The sequence below is a fragment of the Panthera pardus genome, unplaced genomic scaffold (assembly GCF_024362965.1).
Source record: "Panthera pardus isolate Hobbes unplaced genomic scaffold, ASM2436296v1 HiC_scaffold_2, whole genome shotgun sequence".
Taxonomy (NCBI): domain Eukaryota; kingdom Metazoa; phylum Chordata; class Mammalia; order Carnivora; family Felidae; genus Panthera; species Panthera pardus.
The window spans coordinates 7,709,312-7,732,770 of record NW_026526765.1 but is presented as its reverse complement, the minus strand read 5'-3'; the positions used below and the strand labels follow the sequence as shown (position 1 = coordinate 7,732,770).

General features: G+C 42.9%; 1 long non-coding RNA gene across 1 annotated transcript in view; it reads left to right on the top strand.

Moving 5' to 3' along the window:
- LOC109267819 (uncharacterized) overlaps window positions 1-23,459 on the top strand; it is a 179,473-nt gene that overhangs the window by 69,588 nt on the left and 86,426 nt on the right. The window contains exon 3 of the long non-coding RNA XR_008423656.1: window positions 16,646-18,414. This is a non-coding gene — a long non-coding RNA (uncharacterized LOC109267819). The remainder of the gene's footprint in view (window positions 1-16,645; window positions 18,415-23,459) is intronic.

The following is a 23,459-nucleotide window of genomic DNA, read 5'->3' as shown; positions in this document are numbered from 1 at the left end:
GCGTTTACAGGGGGTGAGGAGTTGAGAAACCAGAAAGAGATCCCTAGATAAAAGGTAGAGAAACCAGCTCAACTTTTAACGTGAGGTTGGAGAGCAAAAATTTGCAATTTGAAGTTGCCAAGATGGGCAGAACGGGAGAAACCGAGGTCTTGGAAATATGCATGGCCTGGAGAGGGAAGTCCAACTTTGGTGGTTTTTTCCCCCTTTAAGGTATTCACCTGATTCTTAAGCTATACTGGGCTGGATGCTAAGGAGCTGAGTAGAAAGCTCCTGAAAACAGGAGGTTTGAGAAGTCTCAAGGTTTCCAGGAGACAAAAAATGGAGGTCAGGACTTGCCAAGGAGGAGAGGTCCTAGTACACAGTAGGTGTCCCAAGCTTCTACTTGGAACCCACGGGAAGCTGTATCCCAGGAGCAGAGATGAACCAGAGACAGACAGGGATTTATAAAAACTGCAGCCTTGCCTCAAATCAGTCTAATGTCTAGTTGGGTTGAGGTGGTCTGCTTCAACATAGACTGCCTACCAGAATATAGGAAAAACTTTCCTGGAGGAAGGTAATGTGCTCTAGAGCTTTTGCAAGTTTTAATAGATAACGTCTGACTTTCAAGAAAAAATTACCAGACATATCAAGAAACAGCGTCAAGGGAAAAAAGACAATAGAAGCATACCCACAGATGATAGAGTTTCCGCACATGTACATTAAAATACCTATGCTTGGGGGAGCCTGGTGGCTTGATCAGTTAAGTGTCCAACTCTTGATTTCGACTCAGGTCATGATCTCACAGTTCGTGGGTTTGAGCCCCGTGTTGGGCTCTGCGCTGACAGGGTGGAGCCTGCTTGCGATTCTCTCTCTCTCTGTCCCCCAGCCCCTCCCCTGCTGGCTCTCTCTCTCCCCCTCTCTCTGAAAATAAATAAATAAACATTTTAAAATAAAATAAAATAGGGGCTCCTGGGTGGCTTGGTCGGTTGAACATCCAACTTCAACTCAGGTCATGATCTCACGGTCCGTGAGTTCGAGCCCCGCGTCGGGCTCTGTGCTGACAGCTCAGAGCCTAGAGCCTGCTTCCGATTCTGTGTCTCCCTCTCTCTGCCATTCCCCTGATTTTACTCTCTCTCAAAAATAAATAAACATTAAAATAAAGTAAAATAAAATAAAAGTCGATGTGAAATAAAGACATTTTTAGATAAATATAAACAGAGATTTTGTAACTAACAGAACTTCACTGCTAGTGAAATTCGAAAGTGAGTTCTTCAGGTAAAAAAAAAAAAGAATACCATCGGGGGGAAAATACAGTAAGAGAGGATAAGCAGTAGAGGCAGTGGAAATAAATGAATACTGACTATACAAAATAATAACGATGTCTTGGGATTTAAAGTAAGTGTAGAATATATAGAGTTAAAATGCATGACAATAATTATTCAAAGACATTAAGGGGCAAATGGAGTTCACGTGTTGGAACAGTATTTCGATGGTGGCAAAAATTGTAATTCATGTTAGAGTTGAAAAGGTCAAGGGTGCATGCTCTAATCTTTAGACTCACGACTAAAAGATGGCAGGATGATATATAACTAAAACCAGATGGGAAAGGACAAATGAGAAAAACAGGGTGAATACTGGTGCCGTTCATTCAGTGGTGAACTCTGGAAAGTTTTAAGAAGAGCGGTAAACTTGCTGGTTGGATAAATTCGCGAGGATCTCAGAAGAGATGTGAGAGCTAGAGGTAAATTCTTCTGGAGGCATCCGCTTCCCAGGTAAAGTTGAAGAGGAGTGAGGAATATTCCATTTGCGCAGGTCAGTCCTTAGTTTATCTCACATTCTCTGCTGCTGGAATTGAAGTGATGAACGGAATAGGTAGCAGATCCCCACGAGGGAATCGGATGCGGGAAATACGTGGCAGTAAGCGTGATGGTCCAAAGCTTTCACTGCATAGTCGTCTTGTTTGCTGATAATCTTGGTCCATTCAAAGGTGAACCGACCCGGGTCTGGCCTGATAGGGGCTGAATGTCATAGCACATAATATATCACGTAAAATATTCTATATTAAAATGGCCAAGATATAAATGCTTAATTGTGAAATATTGGAAAGCAAGAATAGTGCTTGTGATTTTAAGTATATAATCACCTGTAATGAACTCCTTTTTTTTTTTTATTTTTTTTTTTAGATAGGTATATCTTTACTCCCTCTGACACTACTTTACATAAAAAAGCTACTCATCCGTGGTGGTTCAGCCTCACAAAATGCTCAATACCTCTGATGTTAAGCCTGTAAAGAATTTTGCTCATTCATTCTTTATTGACAGCCGAAATCGAGCTTTGAGTAATTTTACATTTATTGGGTTCCTCAAGCACAATTTGTCGTGTTTCAATGTAGAAAAACACCCTCCCCGTTGTGAGATCGTCGAGGGTGCTGTGATAGTAATTTCAAGGAGTTTCATCACCTCACTGAAAGCTTGTCTTCTTTATTTTGCCTTAAAAAAAAAGAGTAATGGAACAGATTTCATTCACTTAGGAGTTCTGCTTGGATTTATAAAAGATTAAGGCTGGTCTTCAGTGTATTTCAGTGTTTGGTAAATCAGGATGTCATTTCATTGCCGGTGTTATGTGTGAATTCTTACCCCTTGCTTTCTCATAGCAGCTAGAATGTCAGCAACCTGGGGGTTCAGAACGCCTCGATTATGCATGTACGTGCTGGGTTTCCATCAACCCCTCCCACATTTGTCACTGCCTTTCTGCTGCCGTGACAAGGCCTGGTTTTGCCGATCTGCTCAGATTCCACAGCCGGGCACGGAGCCCCCGTGGCCCTGGTGCCTGTACCGCTGGACAGCGGTTGGTGACCCAGACCTGTGCGGCGGGCCTGAGCTCAGAAGTTCAGTGTAACACGTTGTGTCTGTGCACAGGCTTCTGGAATCAGGCCCCCGGCCTGCACTTACATATCCAGTAAGTCCAGGTCTGAAACCCGAGCCTCCCAAGCTCCCACCGTGGACTGCTGGGTTAGCCCGTGGCCGACGTTTAAATGCACAGCAGAGAAAACGCTGAAGGTCAGTGTTCTCTCTGTGAATCATTTCCAGCTCTGCAGATGACCTCGAGGGACCGAGCTTCCTTCACAATGAGATCATCGCACCTTCTTTTCTCATCCTGAAATATTCATATCAGAGAGGCCCTTTCCTGGGCTTGCTTTTTGACGTGATGCAGCGGAGAGCAAGGCTCTCAGAATGAAACTCTCACTCGGCATTAAAGCTCCCAGCACCTCTGACTGATTCCGTCTTGGGAACTGTGGATGGGAAAATCAGGGGTGCATGTCAGTGGTGACCCCACGTTGCTGAGGAACAGGAATCTCTGCATCCCGAGGTGTCATTTTGCATCACTTATGCATGACTGTCACAGCTGTAGGTGATGGTTGTTGCCTTTTCTTTGCATATTTGGGGTGAAAAGACAAGCCATGGCTCGAGAGATGTCTCTGCTGGCACGAGGGGTGGGCTTCTCTGGGGACATTTAGATTAGTGTTGCATCTACAGTTTCAGAGGAATATTCCATTCTCTTCTCCAACCTCCTGTGCTCCCACACACGCTCGGTCCTTCTCAGAATCACGCTCTGGGGAAGAAGAGGGAGCCACCGACACTCCTGGAGAAGAACAAGGATGGAGTGAAGATACTGAGTGTGGGTGTGCCAGAGCAGAGCCCCCCTACCCCAAGCTGCCTGGGCACTTTGACAGATTTCTGGACCCCATTCCAGATGGAGAGGATTAGAAGCCCAGAGAGCTGTGCCCTGGGATCTGTGCTCTTTCAAAGCTCCCTTAAGTGATTCTGATCATCCTCCTGATGGCCACACCTTTCCTGAGCCACTTGTCCCTGCGTCGTCACCCATCGACTTGACTGAGATGCTCACCAAGCATAACCAGGGCTTGGCCTGTGGTGTGACCCGACTGAGGAAGCAAGGCTGGGACTCAGAGATGTCAGAGAAAAAGGGAAACCACGGGAGAGACACAGACTCTTCTCAACAGCAAGCAGATGATCTAGTCATTCATTCGGCACCTATTTATGCACCTACTGTATACACCAAGTGCCTTTCGAGATGCTGGGGCACAGCAGTCAACAAGACAGACGAGATCCCCGCTCTCTAGGACAATATGATCGGGGAGATAGGTAATAAGCCAGACAAATACAGGGCTGTTCCGCGAGTCTGGAATTTTGTTTTGTTCACGTACGTCGTCCCCTGCATTAGAGCAATGCCTCGTGCATCGAAGGCCGCTGCCGAATGAAGGAAGAAGGTATTTCAGATAGAGATAATATCATGGAGGAAAACAGAACAAGGAGGGAGGCTAGGGGTCTGGGGTGAAGGAGGGTAAGAGGAGCCAGGCTCGTAGGTGCAGCTCCCGGGCAGGTGCTGACCTTGGAAACTGGGTGACGAGCTGCCTCTCCAGTATGGCTACCGTGGGCCCTGTTAGATGGATCAAGGATCGGTCTAGGGTGCCGCTCATCTATTTCCTCGCAAGGGATACTCTGGTCAATTAGCCACCACCTAAGATTTCTGTGGGAATCAAACATTCTGATGATCACCTTATCCTTGCTGCCCAGATGCTCACCTGGCTTGTAGGTAAGTGCTGTCACTTGGCCTCTGCTGTTCTGGGATTCCATCATGTCCATCCCAGTCACCACAGGCCCAGTCTCTGGCCTTCAGAGAATAGCCACCAGAGAACTTTTTTTTAAGTGTTTATATTTGAGACAGAGAAAGAGAAAGCGTGGGAGGCACAGAGAGAAGGAGATAGAACCTGAAGCCGGCTCGGGGCTCTGAGCTCCGAGCTGTCGGCACAGGGCCCGATGTAGAACTTGAACTCACGAGCAGTGAGATTGTGACCTGAGCCGAAGTCGGACGCTTAACCCACTGAGCCTCCCAGGTGCCCCGATAAGTGCGCCATCACCTGGAAAGTTACCTGACTCTGTTTAATATGCAGTCTATGGGGAGCAAAGAGTATTTTTTGCCGACAAGTTCCCAGCATCCGACGATAATACAAAGCGGAGGTTCTCAGCTGGGGGAAGTTTTGCCCCACAGGGAACCTAGGGGAACATGTGTCTGGAGACAGTGGTTTGTCACAGCTTGGGGGTGGGCGAGCTAGAGGCATCTAGTGGGTAGAGGTCAGGGATGTTGTTGAGCATCCTACAGTGCTCAGGACAGCCTTTCACAACACAGAATTATTCAGCCCCAGTTGTCAACAGTGCTGAGGTTGGGAAGCTCAGTACAAAGGGATTTAAGGGAGACAATTTATTCAATGATGAAGCTCCAAATGACACAACTGGCTTTTGCTGGGCTCTGATGATACATTTATTCTAGATTCAGTTTGCATTAACATCCACTGGGTTCCTACTGGATGACCCATCCTGCACAATCTTCCTACATCATGAGCTTCTTTCTATAAAAAAGAACCCTAGGGGCAGCTCAACCCGTCGGTTGAGCGTCCGACTTCGGCTCAGGTCATGATCTCACAGTTTGTGGGTTCGAGCCCCGCGTCGGGCTCCGTGCTGACGGCTCACAGCCTGGAACCTGCTTTGGATTCTGTGTCTCCGTCTCTCTCTGCCTTTTCCCCGCTCCCACTCTATGGCTCTCTCTCTCAAAAATAAAGAAACATTAAAAAAAATAAAAAATAAATAAAAAAGAACCTGAATTGAGAGAGGGTCTTGCCCAATTTCAGGGTGTCAGCGAGTGGGGGAGCAAGGATTTGAACTCAGAATCTTTGCTTCTGAGACGTGACTCAGTAGGGAATGGCTGTCATGGTGGTACCCTGGGTCCTTCCTCATAGGGCAGTGCTCCCCATTCACAAAGCCTCCTCTGGGCTCGAGGTCTGGGTCTAGGATGTCGTTCAGGATGTTAACATCCTTCTGAGAATTCGTGCTGAATTCTTTTCTTTCAAAATTGGCTGTTAGAGATTGAATGGGGGACAGCCAGCAATTATTCCCTTCCTTCTTTGGCCTCTGTTCCCTGGTCTGATTGAGAGGGACAAAAGAAAACCATTCTATAGGCGTGGAGTGCCAGCACATTGCTGGGAATGGTTCTTAGATTAGCCACATGACACGGGATGAATGCTGAATGGGCCTTTTCGAGGCGTTTCTCACGTGAGGCCCTGTCTGCTCCTTGCATTTCGAGAGTGTGGTGACCGAGGGGCTCCTCCTGGCCACGGCCACAGCTCTGGGAGGCCCCAGCTTGGCCAGACTCTGGGGCCCCAGCCCATCACAAATTCCTGTGCGCACATGTTTCTCCTTTAGCGAACTGAGTGTGGCCCAGCGCTGCTCTTCGCTGGCTCCTTGGAACTTGCAACTACTTTGGGAAAGGAAACTTTTCATATCCTTTGGCATTTACGAGCCCTGGGAAGCCGGGCAGATGTTTTTCCCAGCTGCAGTCCTGCCCCTCGGAGCAGGCGGGCAATCAATGTCTAACCTGTTGCCAGGCAGCTCAGGCATCATGAAAGCGACTTAATCTCCAACGATTAAACATTAAGTGCTTTCTAACATTTAAACGTTAGGCTCGTTTTATGATTGTGAAAGCAGCAGTAAAGCAAGGGAGAGAGAAGTTTACTGCTTCTTAACTTGAGCAGCAAATTGAATTTCTATCGATGAGGAGAAATGCTTCTCCCTCTGGATGGAGAAGATGGGCAGAGGTTTGTGGGTTTCGAAAAAAGATACAGTAATAACGTTTATAGAGATGAAACTGTCAACACTACCCCTAATACTGCAGATTAATTTTGACAGTCGTGTTTATAATGCAGGGGAGAGAGGGATCGCCTGAGTCCCTGGGGAGTGTCTAGAGCTGAAACTAGGAAAATACAAGTATTTGCTGTGGTTGCTCTGCTGTATTTAATCTGGAGGTATTTCTTTCTCACGGTACAAACTTTCATCCGTATGTGTGAACACATTAGCATAGGTAACTGTGTACTCCGGGCATATTTTTATATCTGTTTCAACGGACGCACACACTCGTCTGGAAATGCACGTGTCACACGAACAGCTAGCATCTGGAGTTTCTTGGCGTGCCAGGCACTGTTACGTTGAGGACTTTGTATGTGGCGACCCAACCAGGGCTGACGTGACCCTCGGAGACAGGCCATCTGGGGCTCCGGTTCCCGATAAAGGAAGTGGGAGCCGGAGGTGGAGGTGGAAATGTGGTCCAGGCGGGACTTGAACCCTGGCGGCCCGGCTCCTGGGTCTGCTCTCCGAGTGCCTTCACCTGGGCCAGGCTCGGTGCGCATCCTTCTTTCTACATGTGAGGAGACCCCGTGCTCTTCCAGATTTGTGGGCGTCGGCTGAGGGGCCTTGAACGCAGACGTGGTAGAGATTAGGGGAGACGGTAGGGACCCAGGTAATCTTCACTCTGAGCAGAGCAGTCAGCAGCCAGGAATCACTCGCTTGAGATGCCCTCCTTTGCTGCTTGCTTGTGGCCAAGTTCGCCAGTCAACCTTGGGGCTGAGGCTCAAAGGTTGTCTTCACAGCAGGGAGTTTAGCGCTATAGCCAAAGGCCTGCCTCGAAGGATCTCAATTCTTGATCTCCAAGGAAGGATATACATCTCACATATTAATTTATTTGGTTCTGTTAAACAATGTCCGACCTACCAAAGCAGCAATTTCAGAGAGGGCAGCCGTATCTATGTTTATGTTATATTTATAACTAATGACGAAACAACCCTTGATCAGATTTGGCGATTTTCGGGGGAGGATTTTTCCTTTGAACCAACCAGACATTTTCCTTCCCTTATAGATGCATGTTGCTAATCCCGTTTTCCCGTTTCAGGTACCATAATGGCAATTCCTTTTCATCTGATGGATGCTGTCACCCAGCTGCCTTCCAGTATGCATTATCTATGAACATTTGTCGTCCTTTTCTTTTTTCACCCTGCTGGGTCATTTGGTCATTTACAGAGTTTGTAAGTTTGAAGTTTTTCGCAACTTACAAAGAAGCGGCAAGGTTGAAAACTTTTTTTTTTTTAAGTTACATGACATAGAGACGTATTTAAAAAAATTTTTTAATGTTTATTTATCTTTGAGAGAGAGCATGAGCAGGGGCGGGTCAGAGAGAGAGAGAGGGACAGAGGATCCGAAGTGGGCTTTGTGCTGATGCAGAGAGCCTGATGTGGGGCTCGAACCCACAACTCGTGAGATCATGACCTGAGCTGGTCAGACACTTAACTGAGCCACCCAGGCACCCTGTAGAGAAGTATTTTTAAAGCCCTTCAATTCTCTTATCAACATTTAAGAAAGAAATTAAAAAAAAATTTTTTTTAACGTTTATTTATTTTTGGGGCAGAGAGAGACAGAGCATGAACGGGGGAGGGGCAGAGAGAGAGGGAGACACAGAATCGGAAGCAGGCTCCAGGCTCTGAGCCATCAGCCCAGAGCCTGCCGCGGGGCTCGAACTCACGGACCGCGAGATCGTGACCTGAGTTGAAGTCGGACGCTTAACCGACCGAGCCACCCAGGCGCCCCAAGAAAGAAATTTTTTAATGTGTATTTATATTTGAGAGAGAGTGAGAGTGAGAGAGAGAGTGCAAGCTGGGGAGGGACAGAGAGAGAGGGAGACAGAATCTGAAGCAGGCTCCAGGCTCTGAGCTGTCAGCACAGATGTGGGGCTCGAACTCACGAGCCGTGAGATCATGACCTGAGCTGAAGTCGGGCACTTAACTGACTGAGCCACCCAGTGCCCCTATCGTCAATATTTTGGTTTGCTATGTCTTTTTCACTTCTTTCAATCAATCTTATTTCAAAGCTTTCCAGCTTGCACAGAATCACTTGCTTTGTCGACATGTCATGCTCTTTGCTCACTTTTGCTGGGTACACGTATACAATGTGTCCCACAAGGGAGACTCTTTGAATCTCAATGGTTAACTGTCTACTCTGATTCAAGGAAGGCTTGAAAAGTGGGGGTTCATGAAGATTACGGCCTGGCAAGGACCAGTCTCCAGCACAGAGTAGCTCCAGGGAGAACCTTGGCTAAGAGTAGATGTTGGCAGCGATGGCCAGCCTTCTACTTTTTCAAGAGTGTTGCTATTTGCCTCAATGCATGATTCATCGTTTTAGTAAAGTTTCTAACATCAATACTCAGCTATTTTCAATTATGAGTCTGAGATCCTGTTTCAGGACGAGCACAATTGTCTTTCAGATGAGTCGCCTCCTGGATTCTGCTAAACCTTGTCTCTGCTCCTCTCCAGTATGTGAATAAGGAAGGTTGTGAATGTGTCTAAACAATCGTAAGGGAAATGCTGCTCGTTATTTTACTGAAAATTGGTGAGATGCAAGTTATGTACATTTTCGTTTATCCTTAGGTTTCATGAATACATGAACAATGAGCATGAGACCCAGAGTAGGTTCCAGAAGAGAGAGAGAGAATGAGAGCCAGACCTGGGAGTGAAATGGATGTGTTAACCAGGTTCTGTAGGTAACAGAGTAAGAGAAGAGCCTGGCCGTGGTGCTGATTGGCTCTGGGACACCATGAAATGCACTTCATTTTTCTTAGCCTCATTTTTTTTTCTTTTTTTGCATTAAAAAAAGTCTGAGTTAAACGAAGATAACTCAGGGCGCCTAGGTGGCTCAGTCTGTTAAGTGTCTGACCTTGGCCCAGGTCATGATCTCGCGGTTCGTTGAATTCGATCCCCACATTGGGCTCTGTGCTGACAGCTCGGAGCCTGGAGCCTGCTTCAGATTCTGTGTCTCCCTCTCTCTCTGCCCCTTCCCACTTGTGCTCTGTCTCTCTTTCTCTAAAAAATACAAATAAACACTAAAAAAAAAAAAACCCAGAGATAACTAAAAATTTCCTTGCTTTCTATCTCTGATAACAGAGATCCTATGAGCTCTTTCATAATATGTCAGAATTTTCTTTGGAAAGTTCTTAAAGAAGGACCTAGAGAAACTTTTCAGAGAAGGGTAACAAATGTAATTAAAGAGTTGATTTGGTAAGACTGTGAAGAAAAGGTTTAAGGAACAAGAATTATTTTGCCTTGGCAGAGAAAAGACAAGAAGTTGATAGTAATTTTAAGATGTAAAAAAGACGTATCTGGTAAGAAGCCTATGTGTTCTTTAAAGTTAATGCTTTGTGATTTGGGGAAAAAATGCAATATGCTCATTAGAAAGAAGTATAAATTGCCAAGGAATTCACACCCACAAAAGCAAAAACAAAACAAAACAAAACCCCTCAAAATCATCTTGCAATCGTTCATTGGATTTTCTTCTGGTATCTATTGTTCTCTAGTTTAAAAAAGTCTAACCAGTGTTGTGTGTTATACAAGTCAGTTATCTTGTTATTTTAAATTTATATTAAAATAAGCATTTCTAAATGTTATCATTTTTGTTAACGTTTTTATAGCTTCATATTACTGTTTTGTGAGATTATTCCATAGCTTATACAGCTATGTAATCTTTTGCTTCTCGTCATAACGCCATAGAAAACATCTTGCGTAACACTTTGCTCTCTATTTTCACTATTTCCCCGTAACAAAATACTATTTCTGAGCTTCCTGCACCCCTGGAAATGCACATGTTGGTGTTTGTCGATAATATCGTCCAATTGCCTTTCAGAATTCTGTCTAGCTGCGTTCCCAGCGGCACTGTGTGTCCTGTCTCGTCCGTGTGCTCTGCAGCAGTTATAATTATATAATTTGATATTAGATTTTAATTATATAATTATGCTGTAATTAGAGGCTAATTTGATACAGAAAACTATTACTTGCTTCAATTCTTTCTCTTTCTCTCTGTCTCTGTCTCTCTCACACACACACACACGCGCGCGCGCACGAATACTTTTCCATATGCTTGTTAATAAGGTTTGTTTCTTCTTTTTGTAAATGTCTCTTCATGACCTTGGTCCATTTTTTGTTGAAGTCTTAGTGATTTTGACCAATTACCAGATGAACTTAGATTTTTCCAAGGACATGAAAGCATAGCATGATTAAAAAAGAAAATCCGCAGGCATTGGAATGTGTTGGAAAGACTAATACCTCTGAGCGAATGCAGTCTCAGGAAAAATGCCACAGATTGAGTGAGTCGGTCTGCTTTTCTACATCTGTGTTCAACTCTGTTAAATAGGCATCAAATGAGATTATCTTTATGACCATGAAAATATGCTCTTGGAGAAGAAAGAGGAAAGAGACCTCAAAGCTGGTGTCCTGTTTTTTAGAGGCACCAGAGCAATGACTCTTACTTTGGTGTCGGACTGGCACTTCCAGATCCCTTGCAGCAAGTTTTATGCAAAAGAATTTTCCAGAAAAAAAATTCAGTAGTTTGCTATTTATACTTGTGTCTTGCCTACCTGCCATCTATCTGTCTGTATATCTATCTATCATCTAGCTATCCATCTAGCTATACATCTATTATCTGTCTACTATCTATCTATCTATCTATCTATCATCTATCCATCTAGATAGCTAGCTATACATATATCTGTCTATCATCTATCATCATCATCTATCATCATCTATGATCATCTATCTAATCTCCTTCTGTGTTTACTCAAGAACTCTTTCAGCAGACCTAGTGCACTTAACAGTCACTTCCCTCCACAGGCAAAACTGTAGGTGGTCTACGTAATACCCTTGTACCTTCATACCCGTTGCTCAGGTAAGCCCCCTATCTCTGTTTCCTCTTCTGAGCCCCCTTTTTCCTGCTGGTGTGCTGCCTCTGGTTTTGACTTACACTTCAACTACACCTCTCCGTCCTGAATCTCTGAAGAGCATCTTGCCCTTCCAATGGTTAGTTGGACCATTCTGGAAGGGCAGGTACAGTTCCCTGCCACTCCTGGGCCCACAGCTTGACACTGAGATCTGGTAGAACCAGGTTTCTGTCTTTTCAGCAGAGCACAGAGGCAGGAATTAGTGGTGGACATTTTTCTCCCTTGCAACTGAAAACAGAAAGAGAAATATACCTGGATTCTAATTTCAACTATCAGTGAAATTAATTCTTCATCGGGGTGCCTGGGTGGCTCAGTCGGTTAAGCAGCCAACTTTGGCTCGGGTCATGATCTCTCGGTCCGTGAGTTCGAGCCCCGCGTCGGGCTCTGTGCTGACAGCTCAGAGCCTGGAGCCTGTTTCGGATTCTGTGTCTCCCTCTCTCTGACCCTCCCCCGTTCATGCTCTGTCTCTCTCTGTCTCAAAAATAAATAAACGTTAAAAAAAAATTTAAAAAAAAAGAAAATTCTTCATCTAAAGGAGATTTTAGGGGCACATGGGTGGCTCAGTCGGTTAAGGTCTTGGCTTCAGCTCAGGTGAATCTGATGATTTGTGAGATTGAGCCCAGTGTCAGGCTCTTTGCTGACAGTGCAGAGCCTGCTTGGGATTCTCCCTGCCTCCCTCTCTCTCTCTCTGCCGCTCACTTGTTCTCTCTCTCAAAATAAATAAATGAATGTTAAAAACAAGAGGAGATTTTTATTTTGAATCACATTAATGATTTTGGAGGATGAGAACTTTCCTTGTCTGTGGTTGTACACAGAGGATAGAGGAAATATTCTCAGAGGAACAGCCAGGTGGTATCTCTGGGTCCCTTCCCCATTCCACGATTCTTATCTCTCTGATACTCACTTGCCATGGCATGATGAAGGTGTAATTTTTGTTTTCAGTAAAAACTATTAGACCTCTGGATTAATAAAACAAGTGATGGTGAGGTTAAAATTGTAATGCTTTGGATTGTTCAAAAGTTTCTATCTCACATCTTTTGCAGAAATTTTAGCCTCTGGCTAAACAATCAGTACTTTGCAGTAATTTTTTCCCCTTAGCAGTAGATAGCCTTATATTTTCTGGCTTACCTTCCAACATAAATCCATTTATTTCAAGGTCTTAACCCAGCTGAGGCTCTTTATCAATTGCTAATTATCACTCACACTATGCAGAAACACATTTCCTCTGTATTCATGACATAGCACTTCTGTAATCTCAGCCTCACAGTGAATGTTCCAACAGAGAAAGACCTGTATCCCAGGCAGGCATAATAAAACTATTCTCCACTAACCTGAGGTAAAATAAAAGGCTATGCCTTTTTGGGGGTCTTGTTGTTATTACGAGTGATGTTTCAAGGCTGAAGCATCATTTCTCTGATTTACAGCAGATTTGGAATAGGAGCGTATGATAAAACATTATCTATAGCATTTAATTAAGAATGGACAGCTGTTTATAGTGGTCTGGAATCCAACTGTCTCATTCAGAATGAGTTACCCCCACTTATCTCTATATGACTCTCCAAGTTAGGAAATCACATGTGTTTTAGCTTCAAGCACATAAGAATGAGGATGTGAATCAAATTAAATGAAAAGCAATTGATTAATCAAATGCAAAGTAATCAATCTTAAAGATAGATTCTGTTTGGAGACTATCTTGTTATCCATGGACGACCTTAGTAATACTTATAGCTATTGTTAGTAAGAGCTTATATTATGTCAGTGCATTGAGTTGGTGCTTTCGGAGCATTTAACATTATACTGACAATGTGTAATTCCTAGGCCTCCAGTTGTAGTCATTGAGATGGGGCCTAAAGACCCGGCAGAGGGACGGGGCCAGGACAAGTGGATGGGCTGGGACGCCGTGTAGCAGGTGGGAGTGAGAGCAGGCCCTGGAGTTGGGTAAGAGAGGAGGTGACAGCAGAAGGGAAGTCTGATGGCTGGGCCATCAGGTGGGTGCAGTGTCTGACACCGAGAAGACTGGGGGACAGATGGAGGGGGACAGGATGATGAACTCAAAATGCTATGTGCTCTATGGCCAATGTGTGTGGATGTGTAATGGAGATAGCCTGTGAGCAGCTGGATGTGTGTGTTGGGGGCTCAGGAGTTAGGTCACGGGTAAAGCTATAGAATTTAGATTTGCTAATATGTAGGTGAAGATTAAAGGCAGGAGAGTGGATTAAATTGTCCAGGGAGAGACACGAGCACGGACGATCATAGAGAACACTGGTGTTTAAGAGACAGTGAGAAGAGAGACTTCAAACGAGCCTGAATATCAGGTGCAGGAAAGTCAAGGGGTGTGTTCCATGGATATGAAAAAAAAGAATGTTTCCAAAAGCAGGGGAAAGCCTAGAGAACAGGGTGGGTTAAGGCTAACACGTGTCCCTTAATAAAACACAATTTTAAGTATGTTTTAAGGCGAAAAATGGTTTAAAAGAGGTGCTAACTTATCTTTAATATGTATTAAATGAAAATTCTGCTAACTAGTAAAGTTAACTTTGCCGGGATAAGAGATATTCTTATATCTTGTGCACACATTTGTAAAAACAGTGGAAGGATGAACAAGAAATCAATGAAATAGTTACCTACTAATACATTTCAGTGTATTCCTTTTGCATTGTTTTAGCTTCTGACTCATATAGGTATTAGTAATTTTAAAGCAAATTGAAACAGATGCAATTGTATGTCAGATTGGTGACATGACAGAGAAAGGATTATTTCAAGTGACTTTAATATGCGTACTAGATCATTTTTTTTTAACATTTTTTATTTATTTTTGAGAGAGAGAGAGAGAGAGAAAGAGAGAGAGACAGAGCACAATCAGGGGAGGGGCAGAGAGAGAGGGAGACACAGAATCCAAAGCAGGCTCCAGGCTGTGAGCTGTCAGCACAGAGCCCGATGTGGGGCTCGAACCCATGAACCATGAGCTCATGACCTGAGCTGAAGTCGAATGCTCAACCAACTGAGCCACTCAGGCACCCCTAAATGTAAATCTTTAATATGATGCCTCTAAAGAAAAAGAATCATAAAAATAATAAACTGCTATTACTGGTTTTATTGTCAATAATATTAGCATCATGATTTAAAAATTATTTTATAAATATTATCGGATAAAGCTAAGAACACTATAATAGTAAAATTAAATAGAAAGCATGTTACATCTTCATTATTTTATTGTTTTTGAATTTATTGAAGTACAGTTGACATACCGTGAGTGTTATTTTAGTTTCAAGTGTGCAACATAGTGATTCGATAATTACATACCTTATGCAGTGTTCATCATGATAAGTGTGGTCCCCATCTGTCACTATACAACGCTATTGCAGTATTATTGACTATATTCCCTGTGCTGTACTTTCCGTGTCCATTAAAAAAATTTTTTTTAATTTATCTATTTATTTTGAGACAAAGACAACATGAGCAGGGGAGGGGCAGAGAGAGGGGGAGAGAGAGAAACCCAAGCAGGCTCTGTGCTGCCAGCACAGAACCCTGTGCGGGGCTCAAAACCCATGAAACCATGAGATCATGACCTGAGCTGAAACCAAGAGTCCAACACTTAACTGACTGAGCCACCCAGGCACCCCCCATGTTCATTTTTAAAGTACATTTTCTATTTCTGACCCTTGAGATGCCTAGAAACATTATCACCTCAGCAGCAGTGAGCACCCCTCCTAACCAGCTCTTGGCCTTTAACACCACTCACCTCTATGAGTAATCGTGGCTCCTTAGAGAAATGGCTTATTTCAGGCCAGGAAAGGTATGAGCTGGGGCTGGAACTGCTCATGATTCCAGAAAGCGAGGAAGGGTTCTCATATTAGTGGACAAAAAGGGCATAGAATTCAGCTCAGAAGTGCTCCCATTGGCCAAAGTCATAACAGCTTGACCGTGAAAATGATTTTAGTTGATTTCTACAGAATGCCATTAATCTCCAAAAACACTTTTATGGGAGTGGGTGGGAAAAGTCTTCCTTCTGTATAAAAAGTACAGCTACATGCACAGGACATAAACAGGTACTCAGAACACTTGGAGTTTTCAAATTTCATGAGGAGGGGAGATTAGGGAGAAAAATGTCAAAAATGTCTAAAATGGCTCCCTATCATCAACGGGGATGCTGATAAAAATAAGAAAACACATTAGGAGGCAGTGTGACTTCTCCTGAGAAGCTGCCTCTTCTCAGAAAGTTTACACTCCCACCAACAGAGGGAGTCTCCCTTCCTTTCTATAGGTCCTCTAATCTAGAAAGATGGAAAATCTGTCTTGTTCACTTTTTTCTTTTCTTTTGTTAGTGATGTTTTATAGTTTTGTTTTTTTTTTTTAAACACACATCCTGTACTGTTCCCCTTCTGTGTTTCCAAGTTCGGATTTTTGAGGGGTGGAGAGGGTGCTTTCATTTTGAGAGATGAGTCTGGTTTGGGCTTACTCATCACTGTGTGATTACATAAATAGTGTTTCCCTGCCCTGCCATTTTCATTTTGCATGGAATCTTGAGTCTCTTGCCATCCTACTCAGCCATCTCCTGTTTATTATCAGGCTCTGGTTTTCTCATCTCAGATCAGTTTTGCCTTCTGGATATTCTGCAGGTGTTTCCAAATAGCCAGACCTTCTTTAATCCTACTGAAGATGCCAAAAAAAAAAAAAAATAATAATAATTGCAAGGTGTGTCTGTCTAATGCAGAAGATTCATCAAAGATCTGTTCATCTATTGATGTTTCTAGATTTGAAGTAGTGTTTTCATTAATACTTACCATCAAACAAAGAAGCACCTGTTCCAACACAGTGTTTACGAGGAGAGAAGGCAAGGCGGGTGGGTGTGCCTGAGACTTCTCTGCCCTCTTGTGAGATGAATGGATTCCTCCTCTAATCCACAGATGTACAGGGGTCCTGCTAGGATTCCCAGGTTCTAAGTCTTTCACCTAATGTGCATCTGTTCTCCCATGAGACACCCTCCCTTGTTGTTTTCTTATAGTCAGACCCAATGAAGTACAAGAAAAGCTACCATTCTCGGCCAGTGCTGCTGTCAGGACTCCCTGTCTCCACCAATAAAGCTTACTCCTGAGACACCATCAACCAGAAACCACCAAGATTCTGCTGCCTTCCTTCCTGCCAAGTTATTGCCTGGATTTGTATTTCTGTGTAAATATAAGTTGACAGTGGCAGAGAGTGTAATGTTGGTGGTAAGTAAAGCAACATCTCCCAGTGCATCCAGAGTGGGCAGTTGGTCTGTTTCTCAGTCTAAGATCTTAGTGCTTTGAGTTTTTGTGCTTTGTGCATGTTGGAGAGAGAAGGTGGAAGAGGCTAGACACTGTTTCAAACTGAAAATGATTATGGAATCTTGGTAACCAACCTCTGCAATGATTGTATATTACTTTATTAAATTGATGTTCCATAGTTGACTTAACGACTTTCCTATTGTTGATCATTTAATGTGTTTCCAAATACTTGCTATTACGATTGACCTTGAACAACACAGGTTTGAACTGAAGGGGTTCACTTATACGTTGTTGTTGTTTTTTTAAATAACTACGACACAGTATTGTAAATGTATTTTCTCTGATTTTCTGTTTCCTTTTATTGTTTGAGGGTGAACTGTATTGTCAATAATTCTACAACAGACATCTTTGTGTGTAAAACTTTTTCTAGGCTGTAAACACAGGTTCTACATATGGCAGCAATGTCTTGTCCAACAGTTTCTGGTTCTCCTTTTTTCCATAGAAATTTAGATCCCATGTCTGTCTAAAATAGAGACGGTATCTACCAATCTTGCTTTCTAGTGACTTCGTTTCCAAGTGATTAAATTCTGGCCGATGGAACGTGAGTGGAAGGGTAGTGCGCAAACTCAGTGAAGTTTCTGTAAAGGGAGGGCTTATCTGCCTCTTCTCTTCCATTCCTCCAGTTTCTGTCTGGGATGTGATGGTTGGAGCTCCAGTTCTGCCTTACACCATGAGGTTTAGTGATGGCAAAGTGGTGACGTGCAACAAGCGGGGTCCCTCTGGTTCCATCGCGCTCACTTGTATGACAGTGCTGGGCTGCTTACATGAGAACAAATAACTTTCTATCTTGTGTAAGTATTCTGGTTTGGGGGGTTTGTATGCAATCCTGTAGTACACTTGGGCTAACACGAATGTCCTAGATTTTAACAAACAATCAGTAAGTGGCAAAAGACTGAAAGGAGAGACCCTGGAAGGTAAGTTAGGAATGCACCCAATATACCCTTGCTCACTTCAGAGTTTTCCTTTCTGTGATTGGCCAGGCTCACGGGATCTGGTTAAATGCACCTTAGACCAACATGCTATATCCATCCATGTCTACTGGTGCATCCCTTGAAGCCAGATGGAGCAGATACGGTTATCCCCGTTTCTTCCTTAATAAAACCAAACTTGCCCAGACAAACTGGGACACTTGCTAAAATTATAGGTTTTCCCACCTATTAAACCCCCGAACTTCCTGAATCATAATGTCTGAGAGTGGAGTCCAAGAAGTAGTATTTGTAATAAGTTTACTGAACGATTCTTTAAAAAAAATTTTTTTTTTACACTTAGTTATTTTTGAGAGACGGAGAGAGTCGGTGTGAGCAGGGGAGGGGCAGAGAAAGAGGGAGACACAGAATGAGAAGCAAGCTCCAAGCTCCAAGCTGTCAGCAAAGAGCCCGATGCGGGGCTCGAACCCACGATCCGTGAGATCATAACCTGAGGAGAAGTCGGACGCTTAACCGACTGAGCCACCCAGGCGCCCTGAGTTTACTGAACGATTCTGATGCGCTGAGATGTTTGGCAACTTCAAGTCTTCTCTATTTCGAGATTATCACTTTGTTTTCCCAGTTAGTTGCCCTCACTCTATGAAAGTAAGCAACATAAGATGGATCTGAGAAAACATCTGACCTGACCTGGTGGTCTCCTCTTTGAGGGACAGAGAATACAAGAACATAAAGAGCTTTTTGCATTAAGAGCCATAAACCCAGCACTTTCCCTTGACTTGAATTCACTGAATGTCTTCAAGTGTCTGTTGACCATCTCCAGACCTCTCTCAGCGACCTTCATCTAACACCCTAATAGTCCGGTGTCTGTCTGGTGTCAGAATCAAACTCCCTTCTGTCTACATGAAACGGTGAGGTGCTCTAAAGAGAAGTGGGCCGCACAGTGGTAAGGGATATAGATGCATTTCTGTTCGTGTGGGGATGTTTTCTCTAGTGGAAATGCTTTCTCTTTGAACGATACATGACTTGGAAGTCATTAAATCATCATGGTCCTCGTGTCCCTCTGGGAAGATCAGCTCCGTGAATTGAGAGCTCTTGAATATTTATTTCCTTGTGTTCAAAATTTTGGACTCTCTGTTGCTAGAGCTGTATAGTGGGTTCTTAAAAAGTGACCGCAATTATTCCCCTCCCTATATCCCGCATCTTAGAGTGTGACCCCCACGATTCTTTCCACGAGAGGTGGAGCCTGTGTCCCCACCCCTTGGGTCTGGGCTGACCTTGGGAATCCATTTGAACAGGAGAGAGTGTGGATGAAGTGGCCTCGCATGCTTCCCTTGTTCTCTCGGAAGGCTGCCCTGTGTGAGCAAGTCGGGCTAGCCCACTGGATGAAGAAGGACGTGTGGCCCACTCACGCTATCAGCCCAGCTCATAGCCAGCTAACCTACCTGACTGGCCACTGAACGTGGATGCTGAGTGAGCCCAGCTGAGCCTCAGCCCAAATGGCTGACCTGTGGAATCACGAACTACATAAGTAGTTGTTTTCAGTCACTACATTTGGGGATGGCTCTTTATTCCGCAAAAGTCAGCTGATCCAGGCAGCACCACAACTACAGATAATGATGAAAGGCTGGGGATGATCGTGCCACAGGGGCAGTTTCTCAGATGTCTCCAACTCTGAGCTGGTGAGGACGTTTCCTGTCCTGGTGAGGTAAAAATATATCTTCCCTGAGAGTCTCCCCTGAGTACGGCCAGGGCAATTTGATTTGAAGAAAGGTCCTACTGTTGGGTAAGATAGCCTCGGGAGAACAATGGCCTCTGCTGGTTTGTCTGAAGCATCCTGTGTCTCCCCTCATCATCTACTCTAGGCCGAAGGGAGACACAGTTGTTACAGGAGAAGAGTTCCAGATATTTCAGCCCTAAATCAATGCTCCCTCCTCAGTGCTTTCTGGTTTTGTTTTGTTTTTGTTTATTTTTTGACATACAATTCACATAGAATACAATTCTTAGTATATGCACAAGGTTCGGCAACCATCACCACTCTCTAATTCTGGAACATTTCCATCACTCCAGAAAGAAACCCCCATTCGTTACCTCAGTGACTTCCTAAACTTTTTTCAGTTTGCAGAGTTTTAAAGATTAAATTTTTTTCTGTATACGTTCCTATTGTGCAATTGTAAAATGTGTGCATTTGTGATCATGTCGGATTTTCACTAAAAAGTCAAACTTTTTCAAGGAAACTAGGAAGCTTTTTTTTTTAGTAGATGAAATACAGAAATAAAGCAACACAGAACAAATATGTGTAAAAGAGAAAGTAAAATGCACTCTCACTCCCATCTCCATGGAGACCACCGCTGTTTTCAGTTTGGGGTATATTTTTCCAGAAGAAGAGGATGTTTTTACAGATATTAAAGCTCATCCACAGCGAGTTTTAATAAGACATGTTCCTTTGGCTTGGGACCTGTGAGTTGAAAGTAATTTTCATGATGTTCTGCTTGCTTTTGTGGACCTCAGAATTTTACTGAAGATTTTTAAAAAATGTTTATTTTTGAGAGAGGTAAAGAGAGAGACAGAGAGAGAGGGAGAGAGAGAGAGAGAGAGCGAGCATGAGTGGGGGAGGGGCAGAGAGAGAATCCAAAACAGCCTTCACACTGTCAGGGCAGAGCCTGACATGGGGCTCCAACCCATGAACCGTGAGATCGTGACCTGAGCCGAAGTCAGACGTTTAGCCGACTAAGCCCCCCGGGCGCCTCTGATATTGAAATTTTAAAAATAAAACTATTAACGCTAGATTGTAGAGAATTTGGAAGCTTGGGAGAATAAAATGAAACTGATCCTTTGTCAGATCCACCCTAAGTTAAGCACTACCATCATCTTGGTGCATATCAATTTCAGCATTTATTTTGCGTATTTTAATTTAGACTTCAAGACTTATGATGAGCTTGGGAGAAAATTATATTTAAAATGTGTAAATTACCAGTTATATTATTATTAAAATTATGAATTGCTTTGCTGTTTCTTGGTTCCCATGCAAACTTGTGGATACCTTTTACTAAAAACCTTTTAACAGACCAAGAGAACTCGATTAGAATAGCTCTAGTTATAGGCTTCTCATCGCCTAATAATGAAATGTTTCTCCCTGAGATGAATTATTTCTGACTAGTTCTGATAAGCATCTCTCATCTATGGTAGTATGACACTATCTTGAGAAATGTCTACAGAGAAAATCAATAGATTTTTCAATTTATGCTCATTCATGACTCAAGGCTGTTTTCATTGCAGGGGTTTTATATTGTTCTTTAATTCTGCTCCATTCTTGATCATTGTTTTATGCTTATTTCAGTTCTTAAAACCTTATTTTAACAATAGAATGTTTCAGATCCTCACTGTCTTTGTTTGAAAGGCAGTGAGTAAAAACCCTATTGTAATTGATTATCCTGCATAGTAATATGTTATTTTATGGGCAGATTAACATGGTATACTATCTTTTCAAAACTAAATGTGCTTGAGTAAGACAACATATTCATAAAGATCATGTTGAAAAAGAGGAAAGCAAATAATCAAAGCAGGGTACAAGGGACAACTGATAAACTATAGATTACAAGATACTTTTTATGGAAACTTATTATTTTGTTTTACAGTAAAGACATAATTAAGGGGCACCTGGGTGGCTCAATCAGTTGAGCATCCAACGCTTGATAGCAGCTGAGGTCAGGATCTCACAGTTTGTGGGACTGAGTCCCAGTGCTGTCAGTGTAGAGCCTGCTTGGGATTCTCTCCTTCTCTTTCTGCCCTTCCCCTACACATGTGTTCTCCCCCCCGCCCCGCCTCTCTCTCTCAAAAAAAAGAAAAAGGGCATATAATCCTTAAGAGAGGAAATTTACGCCCTGATCAATTCATCTCCATTGACACATAAGAGTTAATTTCACAATAAACTTAAAGCAAAGTTCCTCTATGTGTCCAGGTTGTTGCTTAGTTGGAGCATATATGTATATTAAAAAAGGATAAAAATGCCAGTTTCTATGATGAGTACCTTTTAGGAACATTAATGACCCTGACAGGGTGATAACTTCTCATATGTATAATTTCAAAGGAAATGGAATTATAGAGTCCTGAGAAATAAATATTAGTTTCCTTTAGCTTGAGTTTCATGAAGAGTGGACAATTTTTGGAACAAACACAACACATGTTCATTTTGGGGAGTTTACTAACTAGTTTGCAATTGTACCTGACTATAAGCTACCAATATATGTGGGATGTTGGTTATTCACATGTGTGGTTGTCCTTATTCTACTAAGGTCCTTTTGTTTGGTTGTTTATATTTACAAAGGAGTAACGAATGATACAGACTTCTTATGTCGTTAATACTTGCTGTGGATCCTGTGCTGTCCTCTCCAGCATGCATATGTCGCAGAAGGAAATCCTTCCCTAGGGGTCTGCAGATGTGTAAAGCTTTCTGTCTCTTTTTTGTGGTTTTTAAACTGACATCTTGGTCTTTTACCATTAAACAAAAAATAAGCTGTATGTATATTCAATTGTATGTGCGTGGAGAAGAAAGAGAGAAAGGGAGAGAGAAAGAGAAGTCACTTATGCCAAATGTTATGTCATCCAAAGGCTTCAGAGATAGAGTTTGTTTCATAGTTGTTGACAAACGTCTTATCCATACTTCTGGTGCCTCTTTTCCATCCTGTGATGTCCTGGGATTACATCGCATTCATTCTTTGGTGGTATCCCAATATGTCCTTTGTCTCCAGGGTCAAGGACTCTGATGTACCACTTTGATCAGTTACAACCTCCTTTTCCGTCCCTTCTTTAAGGGAAGTTTATTTGGAAGTCTTTTTTAGGAAGCTTAATTACCTTTCCTTTTATCCATTTCAAAATAAATTAAATAGCATTTCATTTACATCGCCCATGTGTTCACCATTCTGCCTCGCCTCCTCCGACACGCCACGTAAAAGGGAGAAGGAGAAACAGTGCATTAAGTTGTATATTTCATGCAGAAATTTCAAAATGTCCTGACAGATTGCGGAAATAAATGCTAAACAATAACAGTGTTTACACTCAGTAATGAGATAATTTATTAGTAAATTATGGGACTTTGCTTTCCCTGTTTTGCAAATGAAGAATCAAAGTCAGAGAAAGGATATTTTCTTTTCCCAAGGTCACACGCTCTTTCTCTGACCAAAGCCGGAGGAAGAAGTAGGATTTTTCCATATTTTCTCTTCTGCTTAGTCCATCAATACACTAAAATATCACAAGTAAAAATGGATCATAGGGGAGGTATGTTATGTCAGTGTTGAATGGTTCAAATGTATCCATGTTACCCTTGATTCCAGAGTAAAAAAGAATGTAGGACTGATTAGTTTGTATTTGTAGATAAGTGCTTCAGTGAGTTTTAATTTTTATCTGGAATGTAGAACAGATCCTCTATTTGAACTTTCATAGGGTATCTGCATACAAAGAGGTCAGGAACAATGGAATGGATCATAATAAAAGCCCTGAAGCAAGCCATGTTTGATGTTCAATATTTTCACTCATACATTCTAGCTTAGATAAGAGAAATTCTTGCCAAGGAGTTTCCTTAAAGTAA